The sequence below is a fragment of the Larus michahellis genome, chromosome 8, assembly GCF_964199755.1.
Source record: "Larus michahellis chromosome 8, bLarMic1.1, whole genome shotgun sequence".
NCBI lineage: Eukaryota > Metazoa > Chordata > Aves > Charadriiformes > Laridae > Larus > Larus michahellis.
Genome location: NC_133903.1, coordinates 52,359,764 through 52,372,089, shown reverse-complemented (window position 1 = coordinate 52,372,089; position 12,326 = coordinate 52,359,764).

Genomic DNA, 12,326 nt, shown 5'->3' with positions numbered 1-12,326 from the left:
GGGGGGACGGTGCGTTAGGGCGGCATCGGCTGGGGTGACACCCTCCGCTGGGCGTGCCCTTCTTGGGGTGCGCCCTGGTGGGGGTTGAGCGCTCTGGTTTGGGGTGCACCTGGCCGGGAGTGACAGCTTCCGTGGGTGACAGTGTCCTCCGGGTGCACCCTCCCTGCCGTGCACCTTCCTTGGAGTGACACCGCCCCTAGGGTACACTTTCCTTGGGGTCCACCTATCTGATGGGGACACTCTTCTTGGGGTGCGCCCCCCCCTCCTTATGGTGTGCCTGGCTTGGGATGGCACCTGTCAGAGGGGGCATCTGGCAGCTGATGGCACCCTCCTTAGAGGGACACTTGCCTGGAGGGTGCAGCTGCCTAAGAGTGAGACTCTGCTTGGGATGCACCCTGCTTGCAGTGCCCCTTGCTTGAGTGCTTTATAGCACGCCCTCTTTGGGGTGCACCTGCTCGGAGGTGGTACCCTCCTTGGAGAGCACGTGCCTGAGAGTGGCACCCACCTGAGGGTGACACTATCCTTGGGGTCTGCCCTCCTTATGCTGCACCTTCCTTGGGTTGATCCCTCCTTTTGGTGACACTGTGCTTGGGGTGGCACCAGCCAGGGAAGTTGCATCAGGTCTGTAGAGCACATCTGCACAAGAGGGATGTGCCGTGGGGTGGGAAGCACCTGCGAGGCTCAGCTGTACCTTGGGCTGGGAGACGAGGTGGGTGGGTATAAGGGATTGATGGGGATTAAATAACATGGGCAGGAAGGGGTGGAGGGTTGTGCTGGAGTGGTTGGGTAGTGGGCTGAAGGGGGAGAAAGGAAGTGTCGTGGAAAAGGGTGGTTGTGAGGTGGACAGTGGGTGTTGGGACTTGCCTGGTTGGGTGTTTGCCAGGCTCCAGGAGGAAGGCAGGTGGCACCGGTGGATATCTCCTTATTGTCCTTCACCCTGGACTGCAGGCTGGGAGAAGTGGAGACCCAGTGTGCGTCAGTAAGTTCACGTGTGTGGTTGGGAAGGGCTGAGTTTGGGGTGATGGTGGTGCTGCCTACTGCCAGCAGCTGCTGGGTTTTGCGTTGGGGTGTGATGGTGGATGGGCAGTTCTCACTTGGCAAAGCAGCTCCAGGAGCCTTCTTGTGGGTCAGTAACTGTGTTAATACAAAGGAACAAAACAGATGGATGGGCAAGGAAGCATCAATACATGGGCAGTCAGTGCAGCCAGCTGAAACCATCTCCATAGCTTAGCTGTGCTGTCAGCTGCTGTTTCTCATGAGCTAGCAACTCATCCTGACGATAGAATTACCCATGCCTTAGCATGTCAGCCCTGGGACAAACTGCAGTCTGGTGTGAGGGTGTTGTATATTAAATAATAACACAGCCGCTCTAAATGGGCTACTTCTTGCTAGAACTTCTCATTAGAAACGTACTTTTGGAGGAGGAAAACCCTGTCCTGAAAGAAACACCCATTTAGTGATCCCAACTCTTATCGGTGATGAAGGTTTCCCTTTTTACTTATTAAAAAGACAACTGCAACTCAAAAAAAGAAAGCCCTTGCCATGCTGCACAGTAACAGGCTGGCAAGCAGCTGTTTGCTTGTGTGATTGCTGTAAAGTGAAGGTCTCCTTGCTTTGCAGTCCTGTGGCCTCAGGTGCCTCTTGCCTGGGTGGTGGGACCCCTGCGGAGATGCTCTCCGGGGACGCCTGGGTGGTGGGACCCCTGCGGAGATGCTCTCCGGGGACGCCTGGGTGGTGGGACCCCTGCGGAGATGCTCTCCGGGGACGCCTGGGTGGTGGGACCCCTGCGGAGATGCTCTCCGGGGACGCCTGGGTGGTGGGACCCCTGCGGAGATGCTCTCCGGGGACCTCCTCAGCTCAGAGCTGTGCTAGGGGAAGGGGTTTGTTGTTTAGGTAGAGGCTCAGATCCGTTTCTCTTTCAAGCAGTTGCCCAATGGATGATTTTGGCCGAAAGTCCAAAAAGTTTCCTAAGTAAAGCAGGATGTTCTCCCTCATCTCCTAAATAGGATGTAAAGTTTGTCTGAACCACATGAATAGTTTGTATTTAAAAAAAAAAAACACCACCAAACCAACCATGTATGTTCATCCTGAATAAGCAGCATGGCTGAACACCGAAATCGGTCTAGTGTACTTGAAGAGTAGTTCTGGCATGTTTTAATAGTGTTAATTTTGACATCTCCATTTCTTATTGAGCCCTGAGAAACAGCAGAAGGCAGTCACAAATGCAGTCCACGCTCTCCAGTAGTAAAGAGCTATTTGGGAAGGTGTGTAAACAAAGGATACCTGATAAAATAATGACCGGACTTTGTAACTGTACCATCATAAATAATAAAATGACAACTTAATTCAACAAATCCAGTGATATAAATAACTAAAACAACAAGCCCGGGGCAGGAACAGGAAGGCTGCTGTAATACAAAACCGTACGTAGTGTAATGAAACTGTATCTGTTCAATCAGGACAATAGACGCACCTAAAGGTGAAACGGTATTTACAAATATTGTTATTGTCTTATCTAAAGTTTGCTGTCTCCCGGAAAGCTTGAGAAAGCTCTGTCTTCTTCAGGCAGCTGCAGCAGCGTCCGTCCGCGCAGGCCTTTACCTCGCAAGCCCAGCTCTCCCCTTGTCCCCGCGCACGGGAGCGCGTGGGGTTTGTTTGATCTCCGCTTCCAGTCTTGGCAAGCCCTGACCCTGCCTGAAAGAGGCACCACAACAAATAGCTGAGATCTCAAATGGTTGCGTTTGCGTTGTTTGGTTTGTTGTTTTTTGTTTGGTGTTTTTTTTTTTTTAATGGTTAGACGAATATGCTTAAGAGGCGCTGCTGTGTGTAGATGTATTGTTTTGCCCTCTTGCTTGTTCCTAAAAGTTGGTAGCTAAATCTCGGAGCAAAACTGATGCGCCATGAGTGTTTCTGCAGCCTGATGTAGTTTACTAGAAATAATGAATTAATATTAATCGGGTTTCTAATCTACAGGGTATATTTGGGGGGGTTTAAGGTTTACAGGAGGCTTGCAGAAAGCCCTTTACTCGGCAGCAAACCTGTCACCAGGCGGGTGAGCACCTTCCCCCTGCATCAGTGTCGGTGAGAGCTGAGAGCACTCGCTCTGCAGGGCCTGGCGTGCTCCTGGAAAGCTCAGGCTTGGGGGAATCTGCTTAAATTTCCCCTCTGGCTTTTAAACAAACTATGTGTATTATATGTATGTGTATCTCTGTATCTCATCCGCACGCACCGGGGAAGGGACGCTTTGCGCATCGGCAGGAGCTGGAGGGTCTTGAGTGGGACGCTGGGTGGGGAGGTGTTGCTAGGAGATGGAGACTCCAGCGTCTGGCGAAGCGGCCTTTTTATTTTTGGTGTAGACCACACGAAATGGTATTTGGCTGCGAAGCAGGGTAGAAATCTCTTCCCTCTGCTTTCGTTCATCTCTGAATGGTCTGGCTGTGCCTAGTAGCGTTGCAGCCTATTTAAAACGGGAATTCAAACGTAGACTGGGTGCTGTTCAGCCCAGCTGGAGGCTGGGTGGTTTGCAATCTCCGGCCTGTTATTTTTTTTTCTTTCTTTTTTTCCTACTCATTGAGAAATCCCTCGTTTGAGCAGCAGGATATATGCCTCTGTTTAGGGGAGAGCATCCTCGTATGCCTTTGGTTCCTTTGTGGACAGCTGTCTCTGCTTTTTCAGACGCTGTGCGTTAGCAGGCTGTTTTTCTGGGTTTGGGCTTATTAAATGCATCCTGCCGGGGCTTGTTCTCTCCTGCTCTGCTGCTTGTGCCTCTCGTTGCACCCCAGTGCCAGCCGGGAGTCAGATCCCCCCCATCCGAGCCGACTGCACCTCCACCTTCCTCGCAGACAAGGGTCTACGTGATGGCACGGGGAAAGCTGCCGTGGGGTGCTGACCCGTCACTTGGGACGTTTGGCTCCAAACCAGGGCTGGATTTACAGGAGAAACTAGGTCTGAATGCTAAAACATTGAGGTTTTTTGCGGCCCTTTTTGGGGTGCTGGAGCCCTGGGCAGAAGCACGGGGTGCCCCTCGCCGCTCGTGCCACGCACTCACATTTTGCCGATACCCATCTTGGGCACCAAACTCCCTTTGCTCAATATTCAAGGGGCTTTTTTTGGTAATGCGGGGCTGAAGAGCGGGGTGCTGGAGGGTTGGGAGGGCACCCGGACAATCCTGGGCATCGCCTGTTGCAGCACTGGCTTCGGTCACCATCGGGAACCTGAAGAAGGGCTCGTAGCTGAACATCTCCAGATGTTCACCTGTGAAGGTGTTCATCTGGAACATCCAGATGTTCCAGATGAAGCCCTATCAAAGGACTTCAGCTCAGCATCCTGAAGCTCTTGGCCCATTTGGGAAGAGGTTAGGATGCTGTGCTTTTTCCAGTTTAACGTGACCAAAAAAGACCAGGAACGCTCTGCATCTGTTTATACAAAAGCTCACGTTCTGGGGCACGCCATCCACCCCTTCTAAGTGCCCTAAATCTGTGGATTTTCAGCAGGATTTGCTTTCCCAGTCTGTTTTTGGAGGAGGTAGTTAATGAGATAATGCAGCAGTGGGTAAACTGTGACATGTGAAATGGTTGGGGTGGGTTTTTTTTGAATGTTAGAGAAACTACATGCATCAGAGGCTTACGCACATTAGATTTGTAACCAAGTAATTCCCATTTATATTATGTAAGTGATGCTATTTATCAAACCCCGTGTACTGGCCAAGAGCAGATGTTGCGCTGTCGTGCCGCGGCGTTGGAAATTAACTTTTCTGGGGGTGAGTTATTCAGAAACCACCTTGCGATTAGCTCCTTGTAACATAATGTAACAACATGCGACGTGGAAGTCTTATTCCAAAAATGCAGCGCATATGGGTCCAAAGTCTATTATGTTCTCGTCTTGGTATTGAGTGAAAATCTGGACTGTACGGCAACAGATGATGCTCTGGCGGGAATGTGTGCTGGAAACCCTCCCTGCGTCAGAGTGGGGAAGGAGCGTGGTATTTCTTACATTGGAAATAAAACATTTTAAGCACGCAACATGATAAACATTAATTCAATGAGGCGGCTGCTGAAAAGAGACTGCGTGCATGCACGCTCTAACCAGCAGTTAGAGAGGGAGACGTTTTCCAAGTGGTTTACTCCTCCTACATGAGAATGAGACTTCTGGATAAGGTTTTTTAAGGGCACAAATGGGTAACTAGGTACCTCATCCTATTAGAAGCGAATAGTAATGAATTCCTGACGATTTTTTTTAATGTGGTCCCTGATTAGGGTGATGGCTTATTTGGTGGTTTTGAGGGTCACTTTTAAGGCCAGATGTGCACACTAGTCCTTTTTCTGCAATCACGGAATTGATCTTTTGGGCTTTATCCACAAATGTGAAGCGCAGTATGGAGGGGTATTTTTTTTTTTTTTGCATCCCTGCAGTTTTATCCTCCTTTTCTTTACGAGTTGTGGGCAATCCAATTCCTACAGACACCTTGTAGCTTGGAGCTCAGCAGCAAATCCTGAAAGATAACTTCTAGCAGCGTGGAGGGGAAAAGGCAGTGACCGTGTGAGCTGCTTATAGCATTTTTTCAGTGGCTTGCCAAATATGTTTTCTTTTAGGGCATAATCTGCGAGAGCTGGCAGACCTTCCCCTGGCTTTGCCTAATTAGCTCAGCTGGGAAAGGACTTGCTGGTGAGGAGGAGTTTGAAGTTTATCCTCACCCTTCGCTTTGGACCCGCGAGCATCTATTCCAGGGACAGCCTGAGGAAGAGTTTAGGATTTGGTCTGCTGCCTGTACAGTAGATCCAGCCTTTTTTGACCTTGATGTGAAATGCTATTTAAAGATCCGTGACCTTGCAGGATCAGTCCGCTATTCCTTCGCCCCATCTGTATTTCTGCTCTGTATCAGCGCGTTACTGCAAACAGGGTGGAACAACACGTTCCCCACGTCCACAACGGCCGGGACAAGAATAGGGCTCAAATTAAACCACGCGCAGATGGTATGAAATGAAGAAATACTCCAAATGAGGCTTGTTGAAGCATCAGAATCTGTTATTCGGATGGGACCGCGGAGTGCAGATGTTCCTGCCTGGGGTGGAGGGATGCTGCGAGGTCAGTCCCTGCACATCAAGCGCTTGGTTCATGTCCCAGACAGGACCTCGGGATTTGGGTTCAGCCGCCGTGGAATTACGGGCAAGCTGTCAAGGACTACATGCAGTTAAGGGTTGAAGTGCCCAAAGTAGGAGAGATGGAGCAGAGCTGAGGTCTAAAAATCCCCACCCAAACCTTCCACTTGGCCGCTGCCAAGCCCTAATGTTTAAGGGGCTTTTATTTCATTTTTACTTTTAAGCTCCCCACCTGGGGACCTGCCAAAAGTTAGACCTCTCTGATTAACCCAAACAGCTCCGTTTTTAACAGCGCTGAGCTGCGAAGTCACCGAGCCCAGAGCAACCCAAGGCGCAGGTGTTCCCCCGCGCCTTAGCGGCTGCCTCTTAGGAGCATCTTCAGCGCCTTGTGGTACCTGCAGGTCAGGACAAAGCTTTGCGTGGGGGAAATCAGGAGTGATCTTCAATAACCAATTTTGAAGTAAATCTAGATTATTTTCTTCTTTTTTTTTTTTTATTTAGCCCTCAGTCTTTCTCTGTTTCAGTTCCCCATCCTCGTAACTCATTCCTTCTCCCCGCCTGTGTCCGAGTGGGCATTTTAGACTGGAAACTCTCAGACCTGTCCTGAAAAATGTATGTATTTATGGCAGGACGTTACACTTCGTGGTGGGCTGGGTGGTGTGATGGGTTGGCAGCACCTTTGAGAGATTTGTCCCCGCTGTTGCCTGTGTCCGAGCATCCCTCGGCCGGGCTGTAGCACATAGTCCTATTTGTGCCCGTGTTTTTAACGAGCGTGTTGTTTCAACCGAAATCCTTCTTTCTGGGGCCGGCGCTCTGGGAGAATCGCTCTCACCCTCTCTCACCTCGGCGGGGAACTGAGAAAGGTTTCCTTTAGTCAGCTGGGGGAGAGGGGGAGGATTTATGAATCGGAGAAACGCATTCCTGATGCGGAATAGGCACATTCCCCATTCTGCGCACCCACCCCCCACCCCCCCCCGCCGCTGCCCAATAAAAGCACCATTTGTGTGGCAAATAGCCAAGGGTTTTATGAATACAGCTCTTACTTTCTCCAGCTGCTAGAAAACCTTTCTCAAATATGAATTAAAATAAAAAGCCTTGCTAGACACTCTTAGCACTCATAATTCTGCTATTTTTGGTCTGCGGTGTGGAGTTCTTGCATCAGAAATCTTAGTTTGAGAGGCTTGAGTGGCTTCTTTCGAATATTATTAAATTGAAAAAAAAAAAATAATAATTGTGGAAGATGTATGACTTTAAATAATCTCCCACACTACAAGGATCTTCAGGAACTCCAAGTGATTATGTCCCTAGATTTGACGCTTCCCTGGTTATTCGGGCTCTAAAAATCCTATTTCTGATATCTTTATATAGTTTTGCCTTTCCTTCAGAAACTGTCAAGGTGGGGTCTTGAGAAACTGGCGCAGTTGGGATTAAGTATTTTTAATCAATCAGCTGCTGGGGAAAAGAAAAGGTCGGGACTGCGATCCATGCATGGGAATCTTTTCCAGGTTTTAAGGAAAGCATTTTAGGTTACATCGCGGGAATGAGCTTTGGTGAGAGACCTGGGAAACCATGGTAACGTTGGGAAGATGGTTGAACTGTGAGTTTGCAGTTTGCGCAGCGGAGTGTGAGCGGGGGGGGAGAGACGTCTCGGGGGGCAGGGGGGGGTGTCAGGAAGGCAGGTGAGGGGCAGGGAGATGCTCTGGCTAGGGGAATCGTAGAGGAAAGGGAGAGCTTTTTCCAGGGGGGATGAATTTGGACAGTTTGCAGCTGTTAGTGATTTTTCTCTCAGCATCAGCCCTGTGTTACCTGTGCGTTTGTGCTGGGACTTTTTGATATTTCCCTGCTAAGCGGGACTTGTGCCTTATCCAGAGTCCCTCGGGAGGGTTATCCCGAGCGGGGAGCTCAGGGTGGTACCCCCCTGAGCAGTAGCTGCAATGGGGCATCTTTTCCCTCCTGTGTTTATAATCCAGCTGTTCTTCTTCCTATAAAACCCCCCACCTACCTCTCTGAACCAAAGCCGGGTAAATTAGGAGTTTGTAAAGCAAGGCAAGCAGGCTGCTTGGCCGGTCCCAGATATCTAGATGTAGTGTCTTTTAAAAACAAAACAACAAAAAACCCAAAAACAAACCAGAAAAAGCCACTAAAAAACACTCAAAAAAACCCCACCTTCCCCACCCTCCCCCCCAGCCCCCGGCAATTGCAAATATCCTTTTGAGGGAGCAGCCGGAGTCACTTTGGATATCCACAGCCAGCGGTGACTGAGGGATTGCTTTTCTGGAGGGAAAGGGGCTCGCAGGGTGCCTGCGTGGCCACGGGCACATCGGGGACCCTCCCAGCCTGTGTTTGAGTGATGAGGCAGCCAGCCGTGAGAGGGGAAAATCCGGACAAAAGCAAAATCTCACCCGCTCAGATTTTGAAGGTGAATCAAGAAAATGTGTCTGGAGGAGGGGGAAAGAAAAAAAAAAAAAATAATCTAGTTTTATATAGGTTGTGGTGCCGTTAAGATGGAGTGGATGTAAGTTGCAGACATTCGCTGAACGAGCAAATCTCGCCTTATAAATTTGTACGACACGGCAACAGGATGGCTTAATTTATTTGCAAGAGCAGTAGAGATTTTTCACTTCCGTTGCATTAGCCTGAATCCCAACCGGATCAGAAATAAGTAACAGAGCCTCCCGGAGATAGAAAACTAGCCAAAGAGCCATCGGTCTGCACTCAGAAATTCAGATTTTTTGCTGGCTGCTGAGAAAAAGGAAGTATTTCCCCCATTGTGCGCATCAGTTCAGGCGGGATCATCTTCTAGGATGAAAAGTTCAGGGACCGTGACGCTTGTGCCAAGGCTGCGGCGAAAGGGATGCTCAGGGGTAATTAGGCGACCGGGATTTCTGTGTGTCGGTGCGACGGAGGCTTATCCTAGGCTGCAGCGGCGTCGTTCATGTAGGTCACCAGGCCTAACAAGGCAGAAATGGGAAACGTGTGTGAACTGTTGCGCTCGTTTGGAGAGAGAGGACTTAATTGTCTAGAGGCTTTGATGAGAAAGAATTGCTAAAGGCTTTAATACCCACTGCCAGTGTCAAAGAAGTTGTTGTCCGTTGGTCGCTCTGCAGGAACTTCGTGTGCCCTGGTGTTGACGGAGCAAGCTGCCCGGAGTTCCCCTGCTTCCGTACAAGGGTAAAAGCATCTTACCTGGGCAGTAAACATCCACCAACCAAAGTGGGGGAACGCTTCGCAATGCAGCAACCTGACTGTGTGTCAAAGCCCTTAAAACATGCGTGTAAACTCTGACTTGCAGCACTCGTCGGTCATATTCCGCTCCAAACTGCGTGGCTTACTGCCGTGTAAAAAAAATCTTAATGAATTAACGCCTCACCAAAGGGACATTAACTCATATTTTACTGATCAGAAGCTAAACCACAAATCACACGTAATAAAGGGTGTTCTCCCCGATTCCCAGGCTTCTGAGTTAACCTCTAGACAATGCTTTCTTTAATAACTCGGCACTGTATTGCGAAAATAAACCTGAATTTGATCACCCATGTTAAAAGCAAACAACCCAGAACCTCTTTCATGAGAAATAACAGTCTTTTGGCTAAGTTTTGTGTACCTAAGTAACGGTGCTGTAACACACTAATCATGCCCACTAGATGTATGCACCAGTATTATGGGATGGCTAGGGATATCATTTTTTGCTTAGGCTGTCTTGCGTGCTAGGGCATCAATTTAATTTTACAGTCCGCTTGATATGATTGCTTTTGTAAGCAGGGATATCATTTTTCTTGTGTCCTGTTGCAAGTTTGTGCCTCAGTATAATTTTCCAGCTCCTTCCAATGCGTGCTGAAAGCAGTTGGCTTTTTCCCCATGGACTTCAGTGTATGTTGTATCAGGAATTTACTGGTTAATTGGAGAAACGGTGAGAAATTTACTAGTTAATTTGAGAAATTAGTTTCAGAATAGTAATGATCCTGCAAATGTTTTCCGGCCACTTCATGTGTTACAGGACGTCACCCTACAGTAGCATTTTGGGCCCGTTCTTGTGCGCTGTGTAAATGAAAGCCATTTTCACAGCTGGCCTTCCCATCAGTTCTTCCTGCTGCCTAGAGATTAGATCTCCTAATCTGGTTTTATCATTTCTGTGAATCAGCCATACTGATTTAAACCACTCTGCTCTGCTAAGGCTGTGGAGCGCATCCAGTCTGAGGATGCCCTCTCAGATGTGAGCTTTGGGGCTAGCCCGACCGTGGGAGCCGTGCTCGCATCCTCTGCGGAAGTCTTCGGAGACCTGCTCTCAGATGAGAACGTTAGTTTTTCACAACCCGCTTAAGTAGAAATCAAAATGGTTTTTTGCCAAGTTTGCTGGGCTGGGAGGAAAAATCTGGAATATGCAGATGTAGGTGGAATCTCATGAGCTTCCCTGGAGAGCCCTACACCAGCATGTATGGCTGTGTAAGCCAGTGGTTGCGGTGGCAAAGCTTAATCAGCAATAAAATGAGTTCTCGTTAAGTCCATTATTGTCATAGCTGGACTGGGCTGGGGGGGTCTAACAAGTAGGAAACAACAAATGACTTTGGGTCTTGTAAGTCGGCGTGTGGAAACGGAGCCCCACTATGTCTCACCACCATCTGAGCCGCACATGTTCAGCGAAGGCGCTTGTGATTTGGCCGTTATCTCTGTATGGGGGGAAAAGTGGAAGATAAATCTGAAGGTTTTTCCAGACGAAAGGAACTTTTCGAGTAATACTGAAAAGCGACGGCGCAGAGCCAAGCTCGGTTTTGGCCCTTATTTTGAGCTGAGTAGAAAGGAAGTGTGGCCAAGGATCAGCTGGAAAACCATTCAGCCTTCTTTGAGACTGAACAGCAGCTTTTGCTGAACGTCTCATATGAAATACAAGCATGAGAAAAATCAAGAGACCGATGACTTATACAGTGATTGGCAGCATGTCATGTAGGACAACCTACAAACTCACCTCCTGAAGGTTATATCATATATGATCATGTACTCTTGATGAGGTGGAGCTATAAAAGATGAGAGGTTATAGAGGAAAAAATGATGCTCCTGATCCTTTTCACATCTCCTGACGAGCCCTTCCCTTACCTGCCAGTGTCTCAAATTCTCTTTCAGACCCCAATTCTGTTAGTGTAAGTGGAAGTAGAGGGATTAGCTCAACAAATTCACGCATCCTAATATTGGCATCCTAATATTGAGGGCTTTTTTTTATTTGTTAAATTCCTCACTGTTTGTTGCATCTTGGTTCTCTGACCTCCAGCTCATGCTCTCTGTTTCTTCACTTGACCATACTTTCTGTGAGTCTTTATTCTCAGGTTTTTTTATAGAGTGCCCAGTCTGACTCTTTCTTTTTCTTTTTTTTTTGACTTGCCTCTCTTCTTTCCTGATCCCATTGCCCCTCTCACCTCCCTTTCCCTTCTTAGGTCTTTTTTTTTTTTTCTCCATTGCTTGCTTGCTTTCCTTTCCTCTTCCCCTTCTACCTGTTTCTCTGAAGGACAGCCCCAAACTCTCCTTGCGCCTTGCCTTTATCCCTTTAACTTTGCTTCCCTTTCCTCCCAATTTACTTCCCTCCTTTGATGTCTCAAATCCACAAAAAAATGAATTATAACTGTTTATTCTTACAAGTTGTTTTGTCCTTCAGCTCCAATTCCTGCTTCTTTTGAGATCATGAAGTCTTAAGTCTTTCCCTTCCCATGAAGTCTTAGTCTCACCCTCCCACTTTCAAGGAGACTTTCTGCTGAGTGGCCTCCTACTCTGGTCCACATCCTCAGTTCCTGTGAGGAAGAGCTGGGACAGTCCTCTTTGCTGCTGAGCATCTTTTGGGGAGGACGAATGTAACTGTAAGTGCCTCTCAAAGACATATTTGGGACAAGAGGGAAAGGAAGAAGGAGAAAATGATGTGAAGCTTGGAGAAACCTTCTGGGCAGTTGGCCCATCACGCTTTTCCTAATCCTATTCTTCTATGTAAAGACTTGAGATGAACATAGCTTCGTTGCTGAGCTAGGATGTCTTTGTTGGATATCTCACCGGATAGTTGCGATGACTCTTTGATTCATTGAGGAATTATATTAATTTCAATTGCATTCTCCCCATAAATGATGGGTGCTGCTTTGCTTCCTTTCTAAAGGGATCGGAGCTGTAAGATGGGAAATGGTAGGTGGGGTTATTGGCTAATGGCTATTTTAGCAATTTTAGGCACATTGGGGCTATTGTACAGAGATTCCC